Source organism: Chroicocephalus ridibundus, chromosome 4 (genome assembly GCF_963924245.1).
Source record: "Chroicocephalus ridibundus chromosome 4, bChrRid1.1, whole genome shotgun sequence".
NCBI classification, from domain to species: domain Eukaryota; kingdom Metazoa; phylum Chordata; class Aves; order Charadriiformes; family Laridae; genus Chroicocephalus; species Chroicocephalus ridibundus.
The window spans coordinates 38770354-38785104 of record NC_086287.1 but is presented as its reverse complement, the minus strand read 5'-3'; the positions used below and the strand labels follow the sequence as shown (position 1 = coordinate 38785104).

The 14751-nt window shown below is 36.6% G+C and overlaps 2 protein-coding genes across 2 annotated transcripts in view; one reads left to right on the top strand and one right to left on the bottom strand.

Annotated features, from left to right (window-relative positions):
* CHRM5 (cholinergic receptor muscarinic 5) overlaps positions 1 to 10360 on the bottom strand; it is a 52726-nt gene extending 42366 nt beyond the window's left edge. Inside the window, exon 1 of the mRNA XM_063334427.1 lies at positions 10225 to 10360. The gene's annotated coding sequence lies outside the window, so the exon portion shown is untranslated. The remainder of the gene's footprint in view (positions 1 to 10224) is intronic.
* AVEN (apoptosis and caspase activation inhibitor) overlaps positions 1 to 14751 on the top strand; it is a 100909-nt gene that overhangs the window by 31580 nt on the left and 54578 nt on the right. The window lies entirely within an intron of this gene.

Genomic DNA, 14751 nt, shown 5'->3' with positions numbered 1-14751 from the left:
TCTTGCCTATTGTTTGTTCTTGGCTCTCCTGGGAGTGGCATCTTTGGAATTTCTGGCTGTTGTATAGAAAGATGGCTCTCCTGAGCATTTAAAAGATTTGGTTTTTTTTTTTCCCAAAGGGTTTATTTTTTGTCTAGATCTGGGTAGTTTTCTCAAAGAATGTCAAAGGCATATTGAGCCCTGCCAAATTCATTGTTTCAAAACAACAGTTGTATTAACTGTCTGTTCCACCCTAAAGGGAACTCTTCCGTCCTGTCGTCCTTTGTTGCAAACCAAACTGTGAACTAGAAACTCTTTTAATAAAAAGCATGTTTGAGGGACAGAATAGGGTGCGAGTGGGGAGGAATTATGTTTTCTTTGGTTCTGACTCATTTTCAACCTTTACTGGAATGTGAATCAGATGACCTTCCTTTGACAGTACACATCATCTCAGCGTATAAAGCGTGGTATTTCTGAATCTGCTGCAGATAATTTGGATTGTGAAACTGATCATACTCTCTCTATTTCTTTTTAAGCTTTTGATTGAAAACAGCCTGTGATGATCTGGTATTTTCTTCTTGAATACGTGCATGTGCTTCAACATGCAGAAAATGTGTAACTGCAAAGTGTGTATCAGCTAGCTACAAAATGTATGGGGGCAAGGTGGAAGAACTAATTCAAGATGGGAGTGCTTTAATAGGATGATATCATTCCACTGATTTTTGTGTCATAAAATTTTTGTGTCATAAATGCTAGAGGCAGATATATTGCAGATATTTATAGCAAAGAAATTTTCTTTCGAGACACTTGGATAACTTTGTGTTGGGAAAATGCTGGAAGAACGGAGCTGCTAGAAAGCTAAGTATTTTAAATTGACAGTTCAGTGGTAATAGGAGGTGAGCTGGTTTAGATTTTTCTGAGTAAATAAAGTGCTAGGGGTGCAAGAGTAATAGTCCCAGAGAGAAAGTCTATACAGTTTGTACTCTTTCAAGAAAAGATACCGTTTTCAGTCTTCCACATCACCTTTCTGATGCCCAAGGAAGTGTACCGAAGTGATTATAATGGAAAACAGCACTTTTGCCCTGGCTTCTTTACTAATGGAAGTCTTGTTATTTTTGTCCTCTAGGTGTACTTTATGTTTCTGAAGTTGTTAGAACATAGAGTTCAGCATGACAGATGACAAATGTTGATTGGCTTTTATAACATAAGATTTGCTTTGGGCTAACCCACTTCTTGACTGATATCCATAGACACGGAAATAAGAGTGGCACTAGCAAGACAGAAGTTTTGCTTAACTGAAGAGGCAAACAGTCTTCAAAGGCAAAGAACATTCAAAAAAGATGTTTTGAATGTCTCACGTAGATGTATTTCTTAATGCATATTGCTACCCTGTCTGACCAATAGGAAGACAGGATTGTTCTGAAAGCCGGTAAATACATCTCACCTGACTATCTTTCTGTCTTGGGCTTTGTCATGATGTGTCTGTGGGCCCAGGGGAGGAGCAACCAGTTTGAAAAAGAGACTGGGAATTGAGACAGCTTACCCAACCCAATAATATTAGGTCAGTCTAAAGACATCGTTGCTGTCCTTTGTTCATTATCCAGGTTTTCCACATAATACTATGCTTCATTTTGGGGCATAAGTCATCCATCACCCTGAGAAAAAAAAGATATCTAAGATGCAAATAGGATCCGTTGAGACAGTTTGTATAGTCTGGGACATTCAGCATTGCCAGCTGTCACAGGTCTCACTGCACATTACCTCAGAGACTACTAACTTGATATGTCTCCTCTAAAATCAACAAATCCCTGTCACCTTCCATTGTACGCAGGGAACAATTCATAGGTGCTGGTTAATTATTCCAGAATTCTTTTTTAAGGCCTGAAGCATTCATTCTCTCTCTGTCTACTCACTCTCTCTATATTCTGTCTTGGATGGGGTTAATTTTTGTACGCTATCCTTTTACCTTCTTATCTTGGAAAGCATGCTTTTCCTTTTAAGAAAAACAATATATTTTGCACCTTTCAGGTACCCTTTTCAGGACTACATTACCTCTAGGACAAAAACTGCAAGGAATTGTATCCAGCACTTAGTAGTGGTTGAGCGGAAGGTGTTTGCGTGTTTCCTTTCATCTTATGGTGTCACCTGTTACTTCAGATGGGAGTGGGTGCAAAAAATAACTTCTGTGTAAGTTGAGAAACTGACTTTTACCCTAAGTAGCAAAATACTTTCATTTGTCCCAAAATGGGCTGACTAACACTGCTTGTTCCAGCTGCAAAAAGTGCACTCGTATTGGCTTCCCCTGCTTCCACACATTAAATAGCAGAGAAAAACATCTGTAGCTGTTACCAGTCACATTTGCGAATTGGCTTCATTTGATGATGTTTTTAATTTCTAAGTAATTGTATATGTAGCTATTAATTGCTTTAGTTTTCATGCCAGTCGCTACCAAAACATGACTTCTGATGAAAGTGGCTATAATTTATTTTGGACTTTCTCTTCCTTTTGTACGTTCTTAGAAGGAACCTGGTGGATGTCTGTGTTTTGTTTCCTGCGTGTCTCTGCTTCCCTTGCTTTTATGGAGTGTTTGGTTTTGTTGTTCTGTTTGTTATGCAGCTGTGGAGTTCTTACCAATAAAAATGTAATGAATTTGAACTTGCTTTGTGTTTTCCTTCTGCTCTTGATAATAAATTAAGATCACCTCCCCTCTTCTAAGGAAGTGAGTTTGAAAGACACTTCAGTGATATTATGGATTTGGCCCATCACCAGATATGGATCTGGTTGCCTGATTTGACTGCATAAATGCTGCCAAAGGGTTGGCAGGAACATGAAATGGAACAGCTGGTGAGAAGGGAAAGATCTTGGGGGATCGGGGAAATACTAGGATTGGTATTGGTAGTAGTAAGGGAAGAAGTAAGAGCTCCTTTTTCGGTGGTAGCATGCACGTGTATTGCGTTAAATCAGATTAAATCCCGATGCCTGCTTCTGATTTATCTTAATATATGTTTGCAGTTAGAATATTAACAGCAAGTACATATTCTAATGCAAATAAGAGACTATGGTCTCTCTTGCTTTAAATTTTCTATTCTGTAACTCCACATGGTTCTGTCTGCCCCTTCTTTTACCTTTTTTTCTGTTGTTCATTTCATAATGCCTTATTAAGTGTTCGCTTTCTGTCCCACAGACAACTTTGTTTCTCCGAGTTGTATTTGAATATGAAAAAAGAGGAGGAGGGAGAGAAAGGAGGAGGAGTAGAAAACTCTGAGAAGAACAACCTAGTCCCTTGGAGGAAAATTGCCTACAAGTATGAGATGACTAAATTAACTTGTAGAAGCGTAATCTGAAAGCAGATCTCATACCTGTAACTTACAAGCACACTTTAGCTTGTCAAAGACAATTGATCTTTATAAATAACTCTGTGTAAAGTAACATTTAACTGGAGACAAAGCATTTTAAAGTCTCCAAAGTGTTTGATTTGGTTATGTTATCTTTGTGTTTAAAAAAACCCCAACCAAACAGCAACAAAAAAACCCCCTAGTGATTATTTGTGTTTAGTGCCTGTTACTTCGAAATAGTTTATCTGTATCTGTTCATCTGAACTTTAACAATTTTCTTTTGGCTGTTCATTTATTAATAGTAGAGTCCTATAATAGTTTTTTGGGGTAGTCTTTTTGCGGACCTTGCTATTTCAAAGTATTTTACCACATTACCATTTTATTTTGCTGCAGTGATTATAGGAAACTGAGGAAGTGAACAATGGAACCCCTCTGGGAAGCAAAACTGGAGTATGAATTAAAGACCCATCTTTAATTCATGGGAGAGAGAAAGAGTATTTATTGACAGAATTTTGGCATGAATAAAAAAAAAAACTCAGAAGATATTTTTTAATTTAAAAAAGCTGCAAAGAGATGTAATAATTTTTACCTCACAATTGTAAATGCTTTACGGTTACGACATGCTATAAACAATGGTGGTTTTTTCTAAGCATCCAGAATAAAATTATCTGAGCTATATTCCAGAAGTCTGTCAATCTCCCAGACTGGTTGTAAATTGAAATTGTTTCATTCAAAAAAGACTAGTGAAATAAGTTTGTTCTGTAACAAAAATAACTCACTGAGCAAGCTATACTATGTGATAAAAAGCTGCTGTAATGCATTTTTGAAAACAGAGGCATTGAACAACTACACTGAAAATGTAACTTCACGTGACTAGAAATAATTTATTCATGAAAGGAAAGCACAGTAGATTAATCCAGGGACAATGTAACATGGACAACATATATTTTGGTGACAGTGATAGTGTACACCTACGATATCAGTCAGGAAGAGCTAACAACCATGTAATGGCATTAAGGATGATTTATCTAATTTACATTACAATAGGTAAAAGAATTCTTGAGCAGCCTGTTAAGGAGAGTATGTATAGGTGTTTAAGAAAATGACTTTTTCTAGAGTCTGTTTTTCTGTATCTGAGTTCTGACAGCTTGGCATTGCTAAAATTAGAAATGGTTCCATTTCCTCCTCTCCTTGCAACACTTTTTAAAACCGGTATAATTTGAATAATTAGGTGACACAGTATTTGCCATTATTTGCTTTTCAATGTTAGAGATAAAATACTACCAACAAACATATTTGAATTACAGTTCCTTCATTTTTTAACTAGCAAAATGTGTGAAATAGCAAATATAATAAAGAAATCAGTTTCGCTAGGGTTTGGGGCAAATTTGAGGAAGTGAAACTTGCTGTTCTTTCTTTCCCTAACTCAGCTCCCCTTCTGCTTTGAAAATCAATGGACCAGGTTCTCTCTAGTAGGTAATTGTACATGGAAGGCTAACCCCAGCATTGCCAGTAAAATTCATAGATTACAAAAGCCAAGAAACCATTTGTGATCGGGTGAATTTTTCTGGATAACATGATCAGTTATAACAAAGTAAGTTATGAACTAGTTATTGGTTGAATTAGGGTATGTCTGTTAGTATAGCTACTGTCAAAACCTATTGTCAGTCTTGATTTAAACAATTTCAGTGACAGAGAATCCCCCCGAGCTCTTGGAAGGTTGTCCCACTGGGCTCTTGGATTGACTCCATGTACTGTTACCTTGACTGTTAAGTGTGCATCTTAATTCCCCTCTAATTCTGTATAGGCTGAGGACTGCAGAGTTGCAGAAAAAACACACAAATGACAAATTAAACTCAGTGCAGATGAAGATTAAATGATGTACATGGTATGTGTGTGGGGAAACACTCCCCTATCACATTTAAAGACATCTGAGGTGATTGTTACTACTCGCTAGTTGAAAGCAAATGAACCCTAGAAATTAGGAATAGAACAGAGAACAAATCAGAAAATACATCACGGTGTCACTATATAAATCAGTGATACAGGCTTATTGTGTAACTTTTTTTTCAAAGCGTCTCTGCAAGGAAACTGTAGTAATGAAAAGGTACAGCAAAGGGCAGCAGGACAGCCAACAGTATGGAAAAATTTACATATGAGTTATGGCTGAGGATGGTATGAGTAGAATGGAATAGAGGTCTTCAGCCTTAAAGACAGATGACTGAGAAGGGTATGGTGTAGCTGTCTGTAAAATCATGGAAGGATGGATATGGTGAATAAGAAATTATTATTTTCTCTTCTAGTGCAAGAAGTAGGGAGTATTGAATGAAGCTGGCTGGCAGCAAATTCAAAACAAAGAAAGGAGATTTTTTTTCATGTAACTCATAATTGAACATGGGAGTTTGTCAGGGGATCTTGTAGAAGCTTAAATTTTGTGCAGGTTCAAAATACAACTGAAAAAATACTTTGAAGGTTATCTTATAAATAAGACATCATCTCTGGCTCAAGAAATCCCTGAACTGCAAATAGCTGGAGGCTGGCAGAATATTTCTGAGGAAGTGTCCCTCTGTGCCGCCTTGTTCTCAGCATCCCTAGACTTATGCTGTTGGGCACCGTTGTGCAGAATTTGAGGCTATATGGAGCGTCTGATTTGATCTGGTATGACCTTTCTCAAGTGATGTGCTTCTTTCTTCCCTGTTTGTAATCTGTAGAATCGATAAATATAATATTTAAAGTTTGAGAAGGTGTCAGTTCAAAACTTTTGGATGGTATTGACGTCCTGTAAACGATTCAGTTTTCTGTAATTTTGGTATTTTCAGCAAGCTTGCTGACTTCACCACTGTTTGATATATAATTACGTAGTAGTGGGGCAGCAAGTTGAATTCCTTGTAAAGCATCAGTACTGCTCTATGGGGCAGACTATCCAAATAGGTATTTTTAATGTCTCGTAATTGCAGGAATTCTGAAGAAGACCAAGGAATGCCTGTCTTGAATACTGAAAAAATGCTATCAAATGGAAGGAGTTAGGTAAATGTAGGCCCATGTGCTTGATATCAATCTTGGAAAAAAAACAACGGAAAAGCTGATGCAGGATTTGGTTAATTAAGATGTAAAGTGTGGAGGCAGGCCTTGCTGGACCTAAAAGTTGTTGAAGAACCAGCAGCATCACAAGCAAAAGAGGGGGATGAGCTGAACGGATATAAGTTGAGGCTGTAGGGCTCAGTTTTGAGTTACCAGGAGCACACAGTTACGTCTGCTATAACAAAGCTTCCTTCTGTGCAGATGCTGCTTTGCCGTATCGGGTCCCTTCACAAAGCATTTTATAGCTGCCATGAAAGTATATAAACCCTCGTGCTGTATTGATAGAGGGCTGAACGTCTGTCGCTGCATTCTCTCCTGTAGCTATAAACTGGTTTTGCCTGATCTGGCTCTGCCTGTATACTCTATGACAAAAGGATATGAATATAACTAATACTGGTCCTCTTTTGTTTTCTGGAGAATGTCTCTTTACGTGTGATTGGAAATACTGCATAATATTACCTGCATGTATTTACAATGCAAATGGTCCTGAAGTGTTCTAGTGCCTTTTTTCTCATTACAATAACTCTTGGAGGCGGGGGATTATTTAATGAAGGGGCTTGAGAGAGACGCAAAGGACCATGGTGAATTTTGTGTTCATCTGTAATTCAAGTTGAAATGAACACATTGGGTCAGTGATTTAACTATAGGAGCAGAAGTTCTGGATTTCACTCCTTGCTTTCTATTAGGTTATGTAAGTTATATCTCTTAACAAAAAGATGGAAGTGTAAAAGTATCTCATGTTTTACCTGTAGCTTAATAGTCTTGAGTGACTTGGAAGTGAATGCAGAAGGTATGCCAACAGTTTAGGAATACCTATGAGTCTGTGCTGCTACTTGTTGATTTCTTTTAGCTGATAACTGCCCAGAAGGGGCAGTTTGGGCTTTTGGTCTGTCTCATTTGCGTCATTTCTAAAAGGCTCATTAAACCATGCTGCACCACTTTAATCTTTGCTACCTGCTGAATTAGTGTAGAAGGGGGTCCCATTTGTATAGTACCATGCTTTATGTTTTGCTGAGCAGATGTACTATCTTTAGGCAATTGACTGTAGTTATTTTGTCTTGTGGTTTACTCATTTCATGTATACAAGCAACTTAATACAGAGAGAAAATGAAAAGATATCCTTGTCAGATGCTTAGTGATCCTTGAACAACTGATTATAACGGTGAAAAATAAATACCAACTCATTGCTTTCAGGTGAGGTGATTTTACATGATTACACATTTTGGAAAACATTCTGTGATATATTTATTTCTGATTGCACAGAGGTTTTGGAATTTGATAGCAGACCGTTCATTTATGTTAAAGAATCTGAATTCTTTGAAGATAAGTGAGAGGAATAATACACTGAAAACAAAAATAACATTGTGATGAGTTAAATTAAAAATTATTAATGAATAAATCTGAAAAAAAATCTACCTTTTCTTTTAAAAATACTATATAGTTGTATCCAATCTTTTAAAAATATTAGTTGTATCCAATTCTTCCTCCTACAACTAAGCTTTCTACTTGGTCTTAGCCCTCTTGTATTTTCAACAGAGAGCTTAAAAAGCCTTAACTACAACTCTCAGTTTCAAAGTTTCTGAAACACTAAGTTTTGAGTAAGCTTTTTTGAGAGCTTCATTGAATGATAACCTGATTTTTCTTAAATAGGCATGTTGGCTAGCTGTTATCTCTGGGTTTTTGGGTGGGTGTTTTGTTTGTTTTTTAAGCCATGGTAAACAATACCTTTTACAAAAGAGGAGGCAGAGAACTCGCACACAGTGCCCAAGGTAAGAAATTTTTCAGTGTGAGAGCAGTAACAGGAGAATCAAAACTTGAATTACAGTTCTGATTTTTCTCTCTTTTACTTACAACTCTGAACCAGATTCAACAGATACAAAGCCGTCTTCTAAAATCAGCTAACAAAAGCAGTATTACATCTGCTGCTTGTTATAAGTGTTATCGAGTTGTAGTAGGCTTTGACAGTTTAAGTTATGGAGATCTTGAATTGATGCCATTGAAACTTATAGCCATATTGTTTTGTTTTGTATTGCACAGAACCTACTTCTTAAATTATGATTTTTATTTTTTTTTCCCCCTGGTATGTTAATGAGAGACAAAGCATTGGTGTGTATTGTATAGGAGCAGTGAGGAGGCAGGAAGAATTCTTACTGGATCGATGTAATATGTGAAGTGAGGCATAGGAAAAAAAGACTGAGAGATGTTCGATCAAGCGGTTGTGAAGAGAGTAGTTGGAGTTACTTAGAAAAGGACAGAAATTGGGGAGGTGTAGAGAGTGCTGGAACCTGTCAGCAACAAAATGGCTGAGTGGTAGGTGCACTAGGAAAAATTCCCATCAAGTTCTCATGAAATACAGCAAGTGGGAAAGTGGAAGAGGATTAGAATAATGGAAATTTCTTTGCTTGTGTCAAGCAGAATACTTAAGCGTGAATGTTTAGAGACTATGAAACATTTTTCCCCCCCCATCGTGGCAGTCAGGAGTGGGATCTTGTAGGAATAATTTCAAATATATAAAGTATTCTACAGTATTATGGATGCGATGACCCCTCTCCTGCAGAAGTTGTTTCACATATCTTTCCTGGTAGGAATTCCATTTGGAGGCATGTTGTTGACTCTTGATATGAGACAAGGCTCAGCATAGTATTAACTTCTGGTTTTCAGTCTCATGCTATTCTATCAGTCTTTGGGAAGTAGGTTTAGTCTTCTAGCACTTGGTAGAATTCTATATAAGCCTTTTGTCTATAAGTGAAGGGTTCAAAAGAAGTGTTTGTAAAAGTCAAATTAGTCCACCTTAAGCAAGCATCAGGCATGAGAGAGGTTATTTTAGTAAGTCAGTAAGAAAGTAAGAAAAAAAACCAAAAAGGATTGATGGATACATTAAATAAGAAAGGCATGCTAAATAGAAATGAGGGAATTGATATAGAGAAAAGCAGAGGAAAGATATTTTGTACTATTTGTGCTTTTTCAGTTTCAAGGGGTGTGGGGTTTTTTTGTGTATGTGAGCACAGGTACCTTTCTCCATGACTCAGAAGTGTAGTTTTTTGACTAACAGATACTGTGTTTATTTTTCAAGCCATATAAGATGTTAAATCTCATTCTGAGATATTCTGCATGTTATTTCCATGTAGAATTCATGTCTATGTGGCTTATGTAGTAGATGCTCCAAATGAGTGAAATAACTGAGGTGACCTGCACTTTTTTTTTTATAGTTTTACTGGGGCACTGATGTCCAGTCTTCTTGTTGAAACTCTGTACACAGTACCTTGGGGTGTATGAACATGGTGCTTTTTCCTTACAGTGCTGTAATTTACCTTTCATAAATAACTAATCAACAGTTCTAGCTTTATTTAATATCCTTTTATATAAACAAAGATTCATTATCCTATAATAAAAGTCATCCTTTTACATTTACTGCTGTGGTGCAAAATGTTGTTTGCTTTGCCAGATTAAATAGATAATAAAGTACAGCAAATGTGTTTTGCTAATATTAACAGAAGCGTTGCTTTTTATTGATTTCTTTTTTCTTAAATAGCCATGCATGGAAATATGTATTAAAATATTTTGAAACATTTAAATCTTAGGAAATATTTCACTCCAGTATAAGTCAACAGAGAAAGCACTTAATAGTTTTCCTTTGAACAACCTTAATATCAAGAGAGCTGTTATTTGAGCAGTATAGGAAATCTAAGAACATCAATATTTGTCATAGAAGGATTTAAACTTAAGTATCAGTAAAAAGAAATTTAAATTCACTGAGTTACTGTCCATACATTAAAGTATATATTGATGTAATAAACAATTACATGAAAAACATGAAATAAAAACTTACGTGGGAGATACTTGATTGAAGCTTTATCTGTGCTCTGTCAGAATATAGTGAGACTCACTCAGCAGAGAGGAAGCTTTTTTCTATTTGAAATGCATTGTGCACTCTCGTCTTGTGATTTCTTTTTCCACAGCGTCTTGTTGTTCACTGGTGCTTCGTCTTGTGGTATTGGTTGTTTCCAGTTTATTTCCAGGTATCTCCAATATCTGATTTCTTCCACATTCAGCATTTTTGTTTGTTCTGCCCTAATCAGGTAACAGAAAAGAACCTGTAAACTTTGCATCTTCTCTGCCCCCCTAAAAAAGGCGGGGGGGGGGGGAGGGGGGGGGGCGGGTAGGGAAAGGCAAATGCACTGACCCCAGTTAACTCAAGTATTCAGCACCCATTTAAAAACTCATTTAAAGATTTAGCATCCGGTAAATTCCATCTGTTTTCTGTAGCTATTCCAACACTGAGAAGTTATTTCCCTACACATTTTGGTAGCCTCCACGTTTTAGATTTTTGTAGGAAATATGCAGGATCAGTAGACATCAGGTAACTTTCAACCCATACAACATTAATCTGTGAAAGATGGTGAAGTCTGCCTCTCTCAGCTCCTTGTGCTTCTGTCAGACACAGATGTGGAATGCTGCTTTAGAACAGAGAGGAAAAAAAAAATCCCAAAGGGTGTAGTGTTTTGTCATCTCTCAGGACAGTGAGCACGCATGGCATCAATGAGTAGCAGATATGAGCTATTCAAACCAGTCACTGAACTGACAGGATGACGCTTTCGTACATAATAGACCCATTAATTATTTCTTCTGATGGACAGCAGTGTCTACTAGAAGAAAAAAGCAGCAGATGATAATACTAGGTTTGATAGGTGCTCTGTGTTTGAACAGCTTGTCATCAAGAAACGAATCCAGGAAAAAATTGCTGTTTTCGGATATAATCAGGTAAAACGGACCAGAGTTGTTTTGACATCGTAGATGTCACATATAGGGTTAAAAACGCCATTCAGGTTAAGGTCTATTCATAGCTAGCTTTTTATCAAAAAGATGTTCCAAAAGATCTGTTCTAAAAATCGTGGTGTGTTTTGCTTCATGTAGCCTTTCATTTGGGGAACCTGGCTGTAGTCTTGTGGTTTTTAATTTATAACTTAATGTGCAGATTAAGCCTACACATTCATGGGGTTTTGTCTCTCTCCCTGCCCATCCCCCAAGAAACCTTAATGTTTTAAAAAAATGTTTTTCAAAAGACTCTATGTATGAAGATTATGTTCAGACTCGTAACAGTAACGTTATACTCGTTAACTTGTGTCAAACAAAGGCTTTCTGACTCACAAATCCATTTCTAATTAATTTAGAAATTTAAATTGTCTGATTTAATGTTAATTAACCTCTCTTGAGGTTAATGTGTAGGAAATACGTATATATTGAAAAACTCATTTTAATGTAGCATTATGAAGGGATTCTTCGTAAATCTGTCCTGAAATATGATGGGTAAAATCTTCATTCACTGTACTGATGTTGTTAGGGGCAACGCTTGCTGGTTGTGGGGAAACTAAGGCAACATTTGTAACTTTTCCTTAGAATATAGTTTCTTCCCCCTCCACCCCCCGAACCTTATTTACTGTAACTTTTCTTTTTAATTTATTGACAAGAAAATGTTTACAATCAATTTATTTCTTTTTTTTTGCCTTCTATGCATTGAAGGTGAAGAAGAGATAAAATGATGAGGGAAAGAAAATAGAGTATTTACTTTAGAACTGGGCTGAAACATGAACCACACCAAAAAGATGGTGGGAGAAGGGGCTGCTTCTACAGGTTTGTACTTGTTTACTCTAAGTATGAAGAACATCTCTCATAATTTGCCTTAGTCTCATTTCATTGAAACAGTAAAGTTATCCTCCTCTTCCTTGTTATGAAACGATGGAGAGCATCTGGATAAAGCTTTTTTGGTTTATGCGGTCAATAATGATGAGCACAGTTATGCCCTTATATCACATCAAATAATGTTTGGAATACCTTTGGCCTCCATCTTGTATCCTATCTAGCTCCAGACCAAATCCAAGCCTAGTGGCATATGATGGCTGTAACTTTAAATCTAGGTTGTCAGTCTTGTCTCTTTAGATAAGGAGTTGAGTTGCCAAGGATACAATGGGTACATGATGTAAAGTCCATGCTGAAAGTACTGGAATGAGATATACTGTCTGAAATAATATTAACACTTTCTCTCTCATGATTTCTGTCCTCAAGCATCCAGTGCACATCTGGAGTCGGTAGCCTAACCTGAACTTAAAGTGTCCTCAATTTATTAGGATATTTCATAAAAGTGCCAATTCTTATGAAACCCTCCCAAGTAGTTGGAGTCTGACAAGGCACAATCTTTGTATATGTAGCAATAAGATAACTTTATAGAGTTTGTAGTCTCAGATAATCTTTCAGGAGACAAAGAACAAACACTAGTCCCAGTCTGCTTCCCCCTTGCAAATCACAAAACAGGGCACTCTGTGATTACAACTCTACTCTGTGATTATCCCCAAAAGAAGTCCTGAAGCACAAAATAATTGAACCTTTTTTTATATACACATGTGCGTGAGCGCGCACACACACACATATATATATATGTGTATAAAAACCACATTTTTCCCCCCTTCAGAAATGGGTAAGCTGAGCTGTTTGTATGTTAGTATCAAAAGTATTCAGCTGTCTCAAACCTGGAGATTAGAGTAAACTTGGGTAAAGCAGCATGTTAAAATATAGGGGATAACAGCGATCCTGACATCTTGGAGTGCAACCTAAGTCTAAACTAAGGAGATGATTGGTGTTAAGAATTCAAACTCTAAAGACAAAGTTGGTTAAAATTTTCAACCTTGAATATAGCTCAAAGAAGAGGAATTGTGTTTTTAGCATGATGTTCTGAAAATCTTTTCTGTTTGGTCAAGCTACAATAGGAATAAGCTATATATATAAGCTGCATAACTAAAGGGCATAAAGAAAATCTCCAGTGGAGAATGTCGCTGGTATGTCTGAAGTAGCAAAAGCTTCAAGTATGCACAACTGTAAAAGCCCTAGGGCCTATAGTCTGTCTTGTGACTGGATGTCTACTATGTGACAGCGCTGTAGTCTGTGATTAATTCTTGCAGAGTTTGGTTATTTTGCACTCATAGAATGGCGTGATGAGGGATTCCACGTCCATAAATAACGTCAGTTGACGTGAAGTTCTCATACCTCGAAACCAGAGTAAGGAATCACAGGGGACTGGCTGCATCCCTCTACTTTGTTTCACTTGGTTCACAGGCATGTTGTTTTCTGCATTACTTTCTGATAAGAGGAAGGTTAATTTGTAGTGAGGAAAAAGTCCTGTACATCTTGGGCAGAATTCTGTTTCAGTTCTCTCTGTTTTTTTGAGTGGTGTTATGCGTGTGCATGTTATAGCCAAAAACCTCAAAATAACTACGTAGCTTTGGTTAACAATGCATTGAAACGCTGTACCTGAAAATCAGATCTAGGTTGAATAATGCACTTGCCTGTTTTAAGAAGATTGCTTTATAAAAGTTTTTTTTTAAAAAAGAAGTGAGCACAGAAGTCAGGTTTATTTAAAAACGTTTTACATTTTAAATGCATGAGTATGCCAGGTGAAAGCTCACTGAAATTTCATTGCAATCTCAGTGAGATTTGATATTTACAGTATCAAGGCTGATAGCTTTGCAAATAGAATTAAACACTGTCTGTGTTAGTCCGTTCATGATTAATAATTATGAATTCTTCAAGTCAAAAAGGCCAAGTGTTACCCCTGTTGTGTGAAAGTAATTTGTCAAATGTATCGGGAAAGACATTTTTCTAATAAAACTGAATGATCAGTAAAGCCATATCTCGGTGAAATGTTTCTACAAATTATAAATTTGTGTAGTAACCACTAATGTTAGTGCTTCAAATAAATTTGAAAAAAATTGGAAGAAGGCAGTGTCAGAGAACACTTCTAAGCATTTTCCTTTTTGAGGATTTTATGAAGTATTTATCCTTTATTTAAGAACAGCTATGCACATGGAAATCCCATTTTTACCTTTTTTCTGAATGTTGTCATTCGGCTTTTATAGATGTGTATGATTACCTGTTTCAAGTGAGTTGATAACTGTAGTGGTTGCTTTTCAGAGAAAAGCGGTGCATTTATCAGAATTTTTAAATTGCTGAAGAGCTAATGTTCTGAAGAAAATGTCATCATTATTGCCACTTCTTTTGTTGTCTGCAAGTAGTTCTTGCTTTTGTGAACAAAATTATTTTCCCACTTACTCTTCAGCCGCCTTCTTTTTTTTTTTTTTTGGGGGGGGGGCGGTGGAGAGGGAGGGTTTTGTTGTGACCTCATATAAATAATTATTTGTTATTGCAGATTAAATAATTGTTTTGTCAGTGGAATATGTGATTATCTTCCAGCTAAATTAAATTCATCTGCAAAACTGTAATTTTCAGTGACCAATATAGAATACATTATATGTTTCTTAAAAAAAAAAAAATCTATAAATGTCTGTATAAATGAAAACAGTCTTCA